The 16356-nt window shown below is 37.3% G+C and overlaps 1 protein-coding gene and 1 long non-coding RNA gene across 4 annotated transcripts in view; both read right to left on the reverse strand.

The window, feature by feature from the left end:
• Nucleotides 1–5663, reverse strand: part of LOC146506667 (uncharacterized) — a 41678-nt gene extending 36015 nt beyond the window's left edge. Inside the window, exon 1 of the long non-coding RNA XR_014877278.1 lies at nucleotides 1–5663. This exon is cut by the window's left edge and continues 27147 nt beyond it. This is a non-coding gene — a long non-coding RNA (uncharacterized LOC146506667).
• grid2 (glutamate receptor, ionotropic, delta 2) overlaps nucleotides 1–16356 on the reverse strand; it is a 532677-nt gene that overhangs the window by 480600 nt on the left and 35721 nt on the right. The gene's annotated exons all lie outside the window — the stretch shown is intronic.

Genomic DNA, 16356 nt, shown 5'->3' on the forward strand with positions numbered 1-16356 from the left:
AAGAAGACTACGTCCCACACCTCACTTGCTGATGGGACTGTACATTGTTGTAGCCACAAGGCAGTTGGTGTCTCTGATGGGGGTAGATGAGTGTACCAGATGAGATACACTGAAGGAAAGTGAAGGAAGTGGTTAAGATGAAGAAAAAGTTCTCTTGAGCTTTGAGATAGCTGACAGGTTCTGGCAGGAAAAGCACAGTGCACCTCTGGCAGTAGTTAAAGCAAAAACTCCAGTGTGGGAAGAGTTTGGTGAGGCCATGGAACAAGACTTTTGATTAGCCTCAAAGCCAGTCTGGCAAACCATCAGGCGACTTGGGAGGGGACAGTAGCTTCCATCTTACACTGTCTGTAGTTGGGATCAGGTTATATTCACTTTAACAAAAAATACAATAAGGTGGTGGAAGTAATATTTCACGTATCTCCTCAATCCTGTTGACAAAGTTTCTGTTGTGGAAACAGAGTTTGGGAACAAAGGGCAAAGGACTTACTACTGGGGGCAAGTTCGTTGAGGTAGTTAAATAACTGTCCCTAGGGGACCTACCACCTTTTGGGCAGAGATTTACCTGTAGTTCTTTCAAGTTCTGGTTGTTGTGGGGCTATCTGGGTTGACACAGCATCACTAAGATGTGATTTATAAAAACAGAACACACAAATATAAGATTTGAAACTACACTTTTTCCTCTCTTTTGTTTTATAACTAATAATAGTTTTAGCAAAAATGATACAGAATGGATGGCAGCTGTGGTAATTGTGCTCCTCACTGCCAAAGCATTAATTTGTTCCTTGGTATCAATGAGAAAACCTTCACATGAAAAATCTAACTGCAGCAATCATTGCACTGACCTCAACTGACTCAGAAACAAGAAAGAGAGAGCAAGAGTTGACTCATTAGATATTTTCTATCTATCTGATGCTGGATTATGGCAGTCTCTCACGTTACACACAAGTGAGATCAGTAATTTCCATGCACAGACTTACAAATCTGTATAGACACACTCTTTCCATACACATTCACACTTTGTCCTTGGTGTAAAAAAACATTACATAAATCTCTCAGTGGGGAGGCTAACACAAATGCACTCGTGCACAAACGGATGTGCATGTAGGCGCAGCCCTAGATATCAGATTGGGTCATGGGAGCCCCAGATAAATGCAAACTACTAATCAGGCCAACCAAAATAGAGCTCATCATCTTTAGGTTGAAATTAGGCTGAGACGAAGGTTATCTTTGGCTGTCCACTGGGCAATCACAGGGAAAAAAAAAACATTCACACTAGAGAAGCATCGATGGTGTCAGTTCAATGTGTCTGTACTGTGGCAAGTAATTACATGATCTCTATCAAACTGCCAGTTTTGCTGTGGCCTTCAGGTGGTTAACACGCATGAAAAGACAAAAAAAGTCACTCACTTCTAATAAAGTGTTACACAAGAATAATCTAAAAAATGTTTAAGAAAAACAAATTATACTTTAAATGAATTAAATAATAATCTGACTGTGAAATCTTGCAACTTGAAAGCAGGTACAAGCACCTTACTACGATGATGTTAAATGCGAACATCCTTGGTGGCGCTGATCATTTTGAAAACATTCACAAAAAAGTTTTTCCAAGTCTGAAGTAAGTGATAATGTATTTGCAAGTCTTATGTGTTGAGCACTCTTCTTCAGACTGCTCTAAACACTGTCAGAGTTTTTCTTTCTTTCTCTCTGGAGCTGTATATAATAGCATTGGAAAGAATATCCATAATTTGATCATCTCAGGCATACAGCTCTGAGAGCACAGGAGCCCCCAACTCCAGCTGCTTAGATCGCTTTTTTGAGAGGGGTAGTCAATCAGGATGGTCTAGAAACGAGCAGAAGCCGGTACACAACAGCAGCAAAGTGCAGTTGTGAATGTCTATATGACCATGAACAGCAGATTAGTACATCGCTTTAGATGTGGTAGTGCTGCAACATAAAATATGCCCAATTTTTCATAAATCAGTCCTGTTGCGTGATTTATAACAGGACTGTAGATCATCTGTGTTCTATAAGAGAAAATGAAAAACGTAAATGGATATTAGGAGTAGAGATGGACCGATCCGATATTACATATCGGTATCGGTCCGATACTGACCTAAATTACTGGATCGGATATTGGAGAGAAATAAAAAATGTAATCCAATCCATTAAAAAGCACCTCACAAAACATTTGAAGCTTCGCTACCAACCCGGCATTTCATCTCCGACAAAGTTATCCCCGAGAGAAGTAAAGCAAGTGTGTAAGTCCATGTCTGAATGTTTGTAAAGCATTCCCACGTTAAGCTTAACAACCGATATATGGAGCGACTGCCTCTCTCTCCCTCCCTCTCCTGCTGCTACTTCAATCATGAAACTCATCAATGATCAGCTGATCGGCTTTTCTGTCACGAGTCCGTCTCTCTTGTTTGTTTATTGCACACTTCGCGCCAGAAAGAGGAAACCAGCGGCTGAACAACAGCAGCACGTTTAAGCTTGATAAGCTGTTGTTTATTTAATATTACTTTCTAGACCAGGATCCTTTTCTACATAGCTGACGGCTGGTAACTGTGCAGGGGCGGATCTAGCAAGGTTTAGCCAAGGGGGCCGATAGGGCATGAACAGGGAAAAGGGGGCACAAAGACATACTTTATGTATCATTTAAAATGTGTAGCTTTTAATAAATAATTATCTGAATCTTACACCCAAAGTTTTAATCTGATGAAAAATGTATAGAAGTCCATTACTGTATATAGTAACTGTTAAGTCTAATATACCCTAGTAAGCTATAGTACTTTTTCCATCTGTGCAGTCTGCAATTCTGTTGAAGAAAGATGCTGAATCTATTTAATTATTCTTGAAAAATAATTGAGTTCTGTGCATTTTTTCCCCACACTGCATCAAATTAAAGTTGAGTACGTCGATTTATCTTTTTGCTGGGAGTTTTAGAACCCTATTATTTAGGTTGCTTACTCTTTAAAATACCAGAATAGGGAGGATGGAGTAGGTTTAAGTTTATTAGATTGATCAGTATTGCTGAGCTATGAAATATTTTGGGTGCGGTATATTTTTTGCATACAGGTATAACAAAATAGCTTTAGTGTTTGTTTGTTTTTTGAAACTTGAGTATGAACTTATACAAAAAGCAGCAAGATATTTAAAAAAAACACACACTATATCGGATTCATATCGGTATCGGCAGATATTCAAATTTATGATATTGGTATCGGACATAAAAAAGTGGTATTGTGTCATCTCTAATTAGGAGGTTGGTGGTAAGGAATGGAGATAAAGCTGGACGGAGCAAGAGCACAGGAAGAAAAGAAAAGCACAGAAAGAAAGGAGGAATAAGATGTACAAAAATGATAGGGAGTTCAGGGGTGAGGAGTCAAAACAGAACCGCCAACACTCTCAAGAACACCTGTGGGACTTGCTACACAACCTTCTGTGTCAAATAACATGTGTTCAAGGCTCTTAAGCTCTTTGCTGCTTTCACACTCTGACTTTCTCTCCTGCTCAATCTTTTTCCCCTGTCTCACCCCCTCTGCTCTCAAGACATTTTTTTTCCCCTCTCTCACACCAAATGGTGGTTCATCCATTAGGATTATTGATCAAAATAATCAGAGAGAAAAAGCAAGAACAAGTGAGAAGAAGAACGCAGGAAGAATCGGAGCTTGCAACCTAAGCCTTCTAATCTCCAAGAGAGATGTACAGACCACTGCTTTCACAAGTACCAGTCAGAGTTGAAATATGATATAAAGAGCATTTTCTAGTGTGATGTGCTGCAAAGATTATTGAGGGTTTTTTCCCCCTGATTTTTTATTTACTCTGTTTCGAGTTAACATAATTTGAAGGCTAATCTGTTTTGGTAAATTCAATAAAGTGATTCGTTTTCATTAGTTTTTAGATTAGTTTTCAACCTTGCTACAAGATTTGATGCAATATTACTAAAGTGCAGTGTGGCTTATACACACCTATGTAATTCAATTTTATGGAACATCCAGGAAATACTGAAGTCAACCCCCTCCGAGGTAAAGAAAAAGTCCCCAGCATTCTCTTTATGCTCCATGCGTTTATGTACAAAGATGGTGCACCAACAGGGGGTATGGCAGACAATATATATCCCCGTTTGACTGAGTGATAAACCTTTCAACAGGCTGTCGTGAATAATCCATTCCATTAATGTTCCCTCCCTGAGCCGAACAATGAGCCCCCTCAAGTATGACCAATAGAACTTCATTACTTCCCATTGTGAGAGAGCCTTGCTTCCTATAATATTACAGCAGCGTGACCTTGACATCTTGTTAGAGCTTACATTAAACTTTATGAGCACCGCCTTTGGTGTTTAAGAATGTCTAAGATATGTATGGAGTCTGCTCATATGGATGTGGATGAGAAGGGGGGAGCATGAGGGGGCAGTCATGATATCACAGATATGTTATTTGGCTTAAGCTTAAAAGGGGTGTTGTCATGCAAAAAAAGAAAAATGGAAATCCCATTTGTTTTAATAGCTTACAAACCACGGAGAAGCTGTGAATTAAATACTGCCATAATACCCTGCCTGGCTCGACCAAGATGATTGCTTTCATTAAGAGCCACTGGCTCTGCTATTAGCCATATTGTACTTTGCAGCTGAATGTAAATCTGTTAAGTTGCTCAGATAAACAAAGATTACAGATACAAGATTTGATGACTGCATGACGCTTTCTGGTACTTTTAATCCTTGTCTTCGGTCTCTATAAATTAGCTTGACTTTTGTGTTACAGATTAATACTACAGTACATCTACTGTAAAGACTTTTAATGTGGAGTCATAATTATGCCTCAGTTATTGTCATGTTTAACTGCTGCTCATTTCAAAACCATCGGTCTTATGCCATATTGCATGGCATAAAATGAACACGGGCCTGTGTTATTCACTTTGCCTGCAGAGTCCCACTTGTTCACGGCAATTACAATGAAACGTTGGCTTGTGATTAGGGATTTACAACGGGCAAATTAAAATGCCAGCATTACAAACCAGGAAGAAGACTTTGCTATCGTTAAGGTGGTAGGCAGAGGTGTATTAAATTTATAGCACAATGGACCTGGGTTTATGAATATTAGATTTACGTTTATACCCACAAAGAGTGGGAAACCTCATAGCACTTTTGCAACGTCTGTGGATTAAAACTGAAAAACCATCATTGGAAATGAAGGCGAGCAGAGCTGCAGGTGGTCTTTAATTAAAGTTTGTGAACAGATGCAAAATGATACCTGAACTAAAACAAGAAGCTTGTTTCAAGCCACAATCACAAGGAAACAAAGGTTATTCAATATACAATACATCAAAAATAAATCAGTTTGTACATTTATGAATCCAAAGAAAACACTGGCAGAGCTTCTGTGTAATAAGACAATATTTAAGTCACAGACTCATCATCTCATGACACTCCGATTATAACCCGCAGAGCTTGTTTGCTGACACAAGAAGAGACCAAATGTCAAGAAATGCAGTAATTCCATTACACATACAGAGTCACAGCACTTCTTTTCAGGGGTACTATGAGCTCAATTTTATGAGTCATGAATCTGAGAATCTAATCTTTTCCAGTTTCTGTTAACACAATGTATAATATGTGTGTGTGTGTGTGGGGGGGGGGGGGGGGGGGGGGGACATACAGCGATGGGGGTGGGGGGGTGGGGCTGTGGTAAAGTTGTTGTTGTTTGTTTGGGTTTTTTTTTTCCAGACTTGGTAAATTACACAAAATGTACTATTTTGGAACTATGGACCAAGTGTTTCTTTTTTCCTTTTCTTTTTTAGTTCTATCTGTGAACTGTTGTTCCCAAAGGACCCCGATCACTGCAAGATTTTTTTATCCAGTTCCGAAAATAGACAAAACACATTATTATTACAGTAGTAATGCCATCTTTATCAGTCAGAAGGATGTGGATTTTGTTCCCTGTAAACCCTCAAGTTTTTGTACACTGCACATGGAAGCCTACATTCCTATACCTGCCTTTAAGCAGGACAATGCAATAATGCAACCAAGCAACAAATCTGATTTAATTGGAATTTTTGAAAGCTACAGCAACAAAAGTGCACATTTTGCTAGAGCATTATCAATATTAAAATTGAATGTGGAGACCATGGTCTCTTTGGTATTGAGATCTATCAATAAATTTCAAATGAGAGAGAAAAGAGGACGGCTCTTGTTTTAGTATTTTAATTTCAGTCACTTATGTTTAGACTCCCCAGCTGGGTAATCTGGGACTTGAACAGTCAGATGGGAGATTCTCCACTGTTCCAGCACTGTCACATCCATTTGAAGAGGAAATTTGGTGAATTGTTTTATACATCTTTTAAATGACTTGTTAATGCAAAACTCTTAATACCTTTGATTGGTTAGCTGGGTGATGACTGTTTTCTTCATGTGACAACCCAATTCTCTCTTGGACTGAACAGTAATGAGCTTTCTGTCTTCACTGAGTTCGTTTCAAACTTCAGTTTTGATATGTCCTTTGGTTCTAAGGTAAGTTTTAGTCTATAAATATTGTACTTCCCAAATACCAAAAGCTGTTAAAATATGCTTCATACTTTTTTGATATGCATTTGACTCATCAATTGTACTTAGACAGTTTATGAAGGGAAAAAAAATGACTTAATGCCCTCATGAGCACCAATTTCTTGGTCTTCCTCCTAATATCTGACTTCAACACTCTGAAGTTGGCAGGAGTTGATCTTTAGCATATTTGTATTATTTCTGCTTCAGTCTTTTTCTATATGGTTTTCTCTGCTTCACTGTGTGTAAGAGACAGATAATAGGCCTGGGGCAGAGAAGAAGTTAAGTACAGAAAGCCCAAGAATATAAAAACAGAGAACAGAAGTTTCCCAAAAAGTGGTAATGTGTAAGTTTTATCAGGCTAACAATTCTCCATGTTTAGCACGGTGTTCTTATAGTTTTGATATTACAGTTTTAGTCAGCTTGATATTATTTCACATTTAAAGTTCCTTTGACAAGTTATACTAATTATGTTGATTTTTTTAATCATTCATTTTGTATATTTGCAGATTAAAAGATTTAATATTTAAAACCTTGACCTGTTAATAAATTGCAGTCTCAAATAAAAACATAGCAGTGTCCTCTAAAATGCACACTGATAACTGAAAGTTATTATAAATATATATTTACCTCAATACCCAGTTCTGTATGAGGCATACTAGCTGTTGAATTTAAACTCTTTCACTAAAACAATGGACTATGTATTATACATATATTCTATTCCACATCTAGAACATTACGCTTTGGGGGTACTATGAGTACTCACAATTAATAAAATAAAATAATTAAAATAAAATCACAAAATCATAAAAGCTCTTCATGATCAAAGCTGCCATTGAAATAAGTCAATATTTTTAGAATAAATGGTGGCTGTTCTCAGCTAAATGTAAGAAGCACAGGACACATCTGTAATCCATGCAGGCTTTGAAAAGTAATGAGTCAGATCTAGCGTGTAAAATGTTGTACTTTAGTCTTTTTAGTACTTCCAAGGAATTGGAAGTACTAAAAAGACTTCCAATGCCTTTAACGTCAACTAAAACCATTAACATCACAAAAAACAACCAAAAAAAAGGGCATCTAGAGGAAGACAAAAAAAAGGCATTAAAATATTACTTTTGCCCCATATTTGATAATAGCACACACCACGTAGTTCTGCATGTTAACTGTGCCACATAAAAAATCATAATCAAAATAATTCTGTACCTGTTTTACTCCAATAATTAACAATCCCAGCCTTTCTAATAGGAATCAATCACTGGTGAACCAAGAGAGCCACAGCCAACTGCTTGCCTTTTAAACAAGTGTTTTCGTATAATGACAAATTTAAATGCATCAAAAGTTTCCATTCTGTTAAACAATTGCAACAATTCAATTTGGATTGTAAAATTGGATGCTAGATTCTTTAATAGTTAATGGAAATAGTTTGAATGCATCGCCAAAGCGGAATACGCCAGAGCACCTTCCAGTGTTTTATTAACATATTTAGGACTAAGTTGGAACTGGTTTGAGTGCAGTCTTTAGCTCGAGCTAGAAGAAAAAAAAAATCACATTGCTGCTGTTAGTCTGCTGGCCACAAGTACAATAACAGTCTGAGTCAATCTGTCTTTGTTTGCTTTGAACAATCTGAACAGAAGAGCAGGTAATGTTCAGATAAAGAACCTTCCCCTCCAAACTCCATCTCTGTTTTGCTTTCACTTTGGAGTGAAAATGTTGCTGGGCAGCAGAAGTCTCGTTTTTCTCAGTGGACCAGTATGATTAAACTGTTGGTGCAGTTGTTGCTACAGCACCTCTACTGAGAGCTTTGGCCAGAAGGATTACCTATCCTTTAACTGTACAGAAGAAGATCAGCAAAACGTCTTAGGTAAAGATGCACTGTTGCTGCCCTGAAAGCGTAAGCCAGTTATTCTAGCTGTAAAACTGCAGTGGAGGATTACAAGATCACCAACAGCTCTTTTTGAGTTCATTTTAATCCTATTTGACACATCTTTGCACTAGTTCAATTTGCTAGTCTCTCATATTTAAAAAACAAATTACCATTCTTTTTCTTTCTTTTCTGTCACCAACGGCTAAAACAGCTCAATTCCTTTAGTAACTCTGGTTTCTCTTTTTCTTTTAAATTCTTTTTCACTTATTTTTCCTCTCCCCTAAAATAGGAGAGCCTATTATCAGTTTTAACTTATTGTCAAATAAACCAAATCAGCCAACTTGAGCTTTTCAAATCTGTAATGTCATGTAAAAATATTTGGAATACTGTCTAATTGAAAAGGTTTTGATTTTGGTCATTGTTTGATGAACAATGTCCACTGCAGCCTAACTAAGTCAGACTAATACAGTGTAATTTCTGATATCGACAGTCTATTTTACTCGCATTTTGCCACAGAATCCTGATTTTTATAAAGCAGTGTTGATTTTATAGTCTGTAAATGTTAATTTGATGTCTAATCAGTGAGTGAATAACACTAATTAAAATAACATGCAACCTTGTTGGTGAATCAATATGACTTCAGAGTGCAAAATGGATGTTAAATAGGAGTGTTGATGCATTTGCGCAGATTCTGTGTTCTCAGTGATTACATGTTAGCCTGCTATTTATGCCCGGGGAACAGACAGCCCACTTATTCAACCGTCAAGGCTGAAATGTGATCTTAATTAAAGGCAGCTGCAAGTGTATATGAGCTTGAACAAAACAGAAAAGTCATACTGTAGATAGCTTAACCTCTTATCTTTAAAAGAATTCTGCTACTGATAAAGTCAGGTTAAGAATCATTCAAAGCTTGTTTAGGGAAGCAGGCAAATGAAAGTGAATTCTCTTGCAGTAGAGATAAATAACAGAAACTAAACAGATGTCAACAAGGCAATGTGTCAGGCTGCTGTAAATATCTGAGTGATTTATGGGCAATAAAGACAGGCGGAATTACTTTTACTTGCACTGTAAAGTGTGGGGGATTGGAATATGAATTATAAATTCAATATAACTACTGAATTTTACAGATAAGTGTGAATGGTGCTTTAAGAATGTGTGCTTCTTAGCTTTTAAGAAGGTCTAGCCTTGGGACTTTGGGCATGGATGAATGCAGAATATTGCAAAGTATCACAGTATCACCCCTACTATGAAAATGCTTTCACTTTATACTTAAAGGCAGATAGTGTCTTGGAGACAGGCCATAATCTTAGTAATACTGAAGACAGGTAAGGATAAAATGTAATTCCCGATATTATAGATGATGATAAGACAGGTTTCCTCAAAACTAAACAAATTCATGACAGTGTAAGGCAAGCCTTAAACTTATAGATGCTATGAGCAAAAATCAGTCAAGTCAAAAGGCCATTGTTTTTAGCTTAGATGCAGAAAAGGCCTTCGACTCCATTTGATGGGATATACAGGATACCTGGATGACTGAGAACCTTCACAGACATCTTTTTCTGACATTGCAACTATTTGTTTTTAATGAATCAAGAATAAAAATAAATAAAGGTATGACCAATAGAGGGCCCATTCAAGGAAGCTGTCAGCAGAGGTGGCCTCTTAGTCGGGTCCTATATGCCTTATTTATTGAAGCGCTTGCACAAGCAACATTGATGCCTTAGAAAAAGGGGAGAAGAAGCAAGAGATTATACATATACCAGCTGTATTTCAATGACATTTGGGGTGTTCACTGATCAGCCTGGATGCCCTTTTTGTTGTTTTGTTCTTTTTCTGTTCCCCATATTGCTGAAAAAATTGTAAAAAAAAAAAATTAATTAATTAATTAACTAAAAAAAACCAAAAAAACAATACAAAGGTTTTTTTTTTAAAAAAAAGGTGTCGCCTTTCATAGCTTGGTGAGTATGCCTCCGTCTGTGGGTTTTAAGCGTTCAGAAAGAACACAGTGACTCAGTAACTGTGCCAATAGAGTTTTTTCCATGACCCAAAAATCACACTTGCGCTTTTTATAAAAAGCGCAAACTGTTACAAAGAGACCTGTGGGCTGCAGCTGTGTGCTGTGCGCATCGGCAGTCAAAACTCCTCCAGGCCTGACGAATTTTATTCAGCAAAGCACTTCCACGGGAACAATACACAGTTTTGAATGTCACTCAAATCAACATTTTGGAAATATATTGGTCATAATATTGAGATCTATACAAATACATGAAATGCATACAGTCATGGTGAAGAGAAAGTATAGCCTCTTTAAATTCTAAGGTTTCATTTATCAGGTTAATTTTAAAAAAAAAAACAACCTAGAAACAACCTCAGATGAATTACAAAACATGATATGACAAAAAAGTCCAAATGCAGAAGCAATGTGTGAAAACCAATGTACACCCTTATTGCTACCATAGGAATTGAAACGTAAGTAGCAGCCAGGTGTTGCTAATCAAATGCACTTGACTAATTACAAATTCATTTTATGACCTGGTAAGGAATATATAGTCCTGGCATGTAAAAACCTAGAAATGAAAGAGGGTGTACTTTCTTTCATGACAGCAGATGTGAATACATCTCAGCAGCATTTCCAACAGGTTCAAAGACCACACGTGCTTAGAATAGGACTCTCCAGCTTTTTGTAATTAATATTTTGTGTCATATACTGTGCGCACACAGTTTATCCCAAGGTTATCTAAATGAGAGTATTGAATAAACTTCATAGAAATGAAATTTTTTTATAAATGCTTGTTCCAAACATCATGAATACTGGTGCAGTGTTTCATCTTTGAACTGTTTCATTAATCTATTATTTATCTAATATGTTTATTTCCACCTCATTCCCCTTTGCAGACTCAGTGTTTTGTTATCTGTTTACACTTTATTCAAAGAACATCCCAAAAGTTAACTTAATAAAAACCTGACTCTAATTTTGTACTAACTTTGCATCTTTACTGAGCTAAATCTGTCATCATTTATATTTTGAGATCCATCATTAAGAACTTTAAATTAAATTTGGTTTAAAGATTATTAACTTGTATCTTTTGCTGCACAGCAGACCCCTTAACAGTTTGCTAAGAAGTTTCACAGGGCATGACAGTTAATATCAGAAGAACAGAAGAACACACACACACTCACACACACACACACACACACACACACACACACACACACACACACACACACACACACACACACACACACAGAAAAAAACCAAAAGAAACAGGTCCACCCAAAATGCCAAATATAGTCTTAATAAGACTAAAGAATGCATATCAGCTGTTATAATTTATACGGATAAGACAGCTTTTTTTTCATTTATTTTTATCCTCTTTATCTCACTTTGGTGTTGTTACCTCACTGTATCTACATGATGTGCATCTCTCTTTTATTCTACCCCATCCCTAGACACTCTCTTTCCTATCCCTCCGATTTTCTGCAGGTTACTTTTTGAATTGTACCTTTATCTCCCGATCCCTTCTTCCACCATTACAATCGCTTTTAAAATATTCTTCATCTATTTTGTGTCTTGTGATTCCATCTGTTTCTGTCAGGACATGATTCACTTCTTGTTCTCTGATCCTTGTTGTCATCTGCTTATCTTTAGCTCATCTATGCTCTGTCTATCCACTTTTATCTGTACCAGAATGAAAGCGACCATACTGGCATGGATCTCATTCTTATCATACAGCTTGTAGATGTCACTGCTGTTTTAACTCTCTTTTTTAAAATTCTCTGTTGCTCTTTCTTTTCTCTTGTTGTGCTCTTTGTTTAACCTCCTAAGACCTGAACTCTTCCACGACATGCATTTTTAATTTCTCTTTGATATTTGGGCATATTGGGGCCCAATGAATGTAAAAACAAGGAATTACCTATTTTTTTTACCTTATTTTTGTTTTTAAGAAAAATAAGAGCCACATATTAGGATATTCGTTTAAAATCTTGATAGAACAGTAGCAGTATAATGTCCTCGTAAGTGGATATCGGGCCCATGTAGAGCAAAATTGAGTATTTTGGTCTAAATAACCCAAAATGTGAAGTCCACATATGTGGACGCCAGGTCCTAGGAGGTTAAATCTACCTTCTTTTTATCTGCTTTTTTAGTTGGTGAAATTATTCAGGCTCAACCTAAGTAATTTTGTCTAGATATTTGTAACTTTCCATCAAATGGTCTTTTGCTTTGCTTTACTTGAAAGATATTCTAGTTTTTAAAAACAAACAAACAAACATTCTTTCTTAGATATCTTGGAAGTCTTATGCTCAATTTATGTTACAGTGGTTGTGTGTGTTTGCATAGGTATTTGCCTACACAGAACTTATGGAGAGGGGTTTTCAACCTACGCAAAGACGCCAACATGGAGTCCTGTAAATACCCAACAGTATGTAGCTTAACATGAATTACATTATGCATAGATCAAAGCAGTGAAGGGAACAACAGTGGTATTCACCACAAGTGTGTCTTATTATTAAGATGAAATAATAAGGCATGATAAGCATAGATGGTAGATGCAGTGGAAACTTTTTACTGCTTTTAACACCTGTTTCACTTCAGTTGTTTGTATGTTATAATTGTGCTGTTCTAGGATACTGGAAAACACAACAGGAGTAGCCCACTGACCAAGTGTTTGTGATGATGTCCCCAGTGACAGTAAACAGGCTGTATGTAGGACCACCACAGAACCATATTGGAGCCTTTATTCCGTTGTGCAGATCTAGGTCCCTCAGCAGGTGGATACTGCTGCTACACTGAAAGGCTGTAGCACTTTTGTCACAAACAGCAGTTCAAGGCAATATTGTCAATGGGAAAAGACACTAACTCAAGAGGCAGGTGCATATACTGGTCCAAAAGGTGTTCATATGAGTGCACATCCACCAAACTGTGTGATGGTGCTAATAAATCAAAGACACACAATCAATTCATTGTGTGTCTTTGTACAGACCTGACAAACTTGCCATTCAACAACAGCTAATAACCATTCAGGTTTGAAAAACAAAAGGCGCATCCTTGTTTCCGTGATGTAAATGAGACCCTGACTCGAAGGCTTCCTTTCCTCAACTTCTCAAGTCAAGCAAAAACATATAAAGCACACAGACACAAAAAAGGCTCAAGTGGTTAGTTAAATTGTTGTGTCATTTAGCTGCCACATTACATGCATTTTCTTTTTCATTGCCTTGCACATTCCCTCGCATCTCCTGTCCCTTTTGGCTTCTGTAGTGAAATCAAAAGCCCTGTAATAAGATGGAGATGCTGCCAACTCAAGTTATCCCTCTGGCTGAGACAAGCAGCGAGACAGGAAGGCATGCATCCAGGAACACATGCACACACATGCAGGCATACAGTAAGACACAAAACACAAGCAAAAGCAGGGATGTACTTAGATTGGTTGAATTAAATGTGAGATCCTTAAAATTCATTTCTTTGCCATTACACTACCAATAGCCAAATCAAGGCCCAGTGAGTGTTACTCACTATTAAGACAGCTATGATACAGATAACCAGCCTGACATGATATTATTATTTTAATTTGTATCTGGCACACTAAATAGTTTACCCCTCTACTCCTTTATTTTTTGCCAAAAATTAATTGCCTTGATCCAAAAAGCGATCACTTAAAACCCTTTAAGCTTATTTTATGCTTGAGTTCATGATATGATATGACCAAGCAGAAGAAGCAACGCCTGAAACAGATGCGAAGAGGTCAGTCATACAGGATACACCTTACTGTTTTGATGCACTCAAGAGTGCAGATTCACTCACTCTTTCTGTGGTTACACAGGAATGTTGCAAACAATGTAAAACTACTTACCTCGTACTTTTTTCAAATGGGTTCAAGGGTTCAGGGTGTTGCCTTTCACAACCTGGAAACATGCCCAGCTACCCTGGACTGAAGCCAACACTGAGTGGCAAGCTTACTGGAAACATGAACCAGTCTACCCAAGGCCTAATGTTATTTATTTTTTGTGCTATCTGCATTATTGTGCTAAAAGGGCACTCGGTCAAGGACAAACATTAAACCTACTGCAAAATTCTGTGCGGCTTTTATCATTGTAATATCTTGAATGTTTTTCTTTTTCTCCAGACAAATAATTAGTATCAGTAGAGGAGTCACTGCTTTATTTTATTCTTAAACAGATGCTCCAAGTCTAAGAGAGCTCACTTACAGTTTCACACCAGTGGCCTTGTGGCAGACATCAAAGCCTCTAGGAAAGAAAACTCAATTCCAAAGTGGCAACCTATGCACCTGGTATATGGTCCATATTTAGTGACTGAAATAAAGGCTCAGTATTTCGAGAAAATATTAAACAAAGTTTAAACTTAAAATGGGACTCAATTGTGCCTTGTGATTTTCTGAAGCCATCACCCATTGGCTGCTTGATACAGATAATAAAATAAATGTATTACATCAATAAAACTTCCAGTGCAGCAAAACTCCATAAACAGACTTGTATATTGCACTTGTATTGGAAAAGAAAATGTATAGTGAAATGGCTGAACAGCCAGCTTTGTAAGCTATACTCACATGCATGCAGTCACAACTCCAAAGAGATAAACATTCAAACTAAGCATCTGTTCAATAGCCCAGAGTAAGGAGACTGTTCTTTTTTTTTATCTGGAGTTGGAATGAATTTCTGTAAACACTAGGCCCTGTGAGAATATATGACACTGCACAAAGGATAGTCTCAGTGAGATTTAGATAGCAGGGTACACTTCAAACACAAAAACACTGATGCACACATATAATACACATAATCCACAAATCATTTTAAGGTTGTTACAAATCTCATTATGAGATGACAAGCTTTGTCAAAAACTTTCACTTTAAACTATTAATGAAGCCAAACTGTGTGTCCCTCTGTTTCTAAGTCGGCCTTATAAATGTATTTGGAAATGATTATTCATGTTTTTCTTTCATCTCGTTTAGACTATTGTAATTCCTTGGGCTTCTGATAAAGCATCACAAATACTCCCATGCCACTCCCCTGCTGATTCAACTGCATTGGATCCCTGTCAAGTTCAGGGTGCATTTTAAGATCATAATAATGACTTATAGGGCCCTGCACGGTGTAGCTCCAATTTACATAAGTGATCTTCTTCTTCCTTATCACCCCAGCAGCTCCCTGAGGTCTTATGACCAGGGGTTGCTGGTTGTCCAGCATACAAGGTTAAAAACAAAAGGTGACAGAGCGTTTGTGTCAGTGGCTCCCAGACTCTGGAACTCGTTCCCTTTGAGTTTGAGATCTGTGGACTCAGTCATGTCTTTTAAAAAGCAGTTAAAAACGTATCTGTTTAAACTTGCTTTTGGTTGATTTTGTTTTGTTTTAGATTTTAATGTATGTCTGTTTTCTGCCTTTGTAAAGCACTTTGTGATTTTATCTTGAAAGGTGCTATATAAATAAAATTTTACTTTACTTTACTTACGTTCATGTTATCATGTCGCTATGTCTTGTGGGTGGATGAAGCTCAGGAGGCACAGTAGGTCATCTACTAATTGGAAGGTTGGTGGTTCAATCCCTGGCTGCTCCAGTCTGCATGCCAAATATCCTTGGGCAAGTTGCTCTCCAATGCATGTATGAGTGTGTGGGAATGTTAGATAGAAAGCACTTAAGCATAGAAAAAAAGTGCTTGTGTGAATGGGTGAATGAGGCATGCTATAGTTACATGCTTACCAATTATGTAGCTATAGTTCTCTTGTGACTAAATATTGTAGGCAAATGCACTGTATGCTTGAGCGTATGTGTGCACATAAATCTCCAATTCCGTCAAAGTCGAGCTTGAAACCTGTGGAACATGAACTCTGACAGTTAGCCTGTCAACTTGAAAATCAATGCTGCACGCTTCAACTGTTATAAATGATGGACAGGCTGTCATTCAAAGACAGCAATAAAGGAACTGGATAAAGAAAAGAAAACAAAG

Source organism: Neolamprologus multifasciatus, chromosome 12 (assembly GCF_963576455.1).
Source record: "Neolamprologus multifasciatus chromosome 12, fNeoMul1.2, whole genome shotgun sequence".
In the NCBI taxonomy this organism is placed as follows: domain Eukaryota; kingdom Metazoa; phylum Chordata; class Actinopteri; order Cichliformes; family Cichlidae; genus Neolamprologus; species Neolamprologus multifasciatus.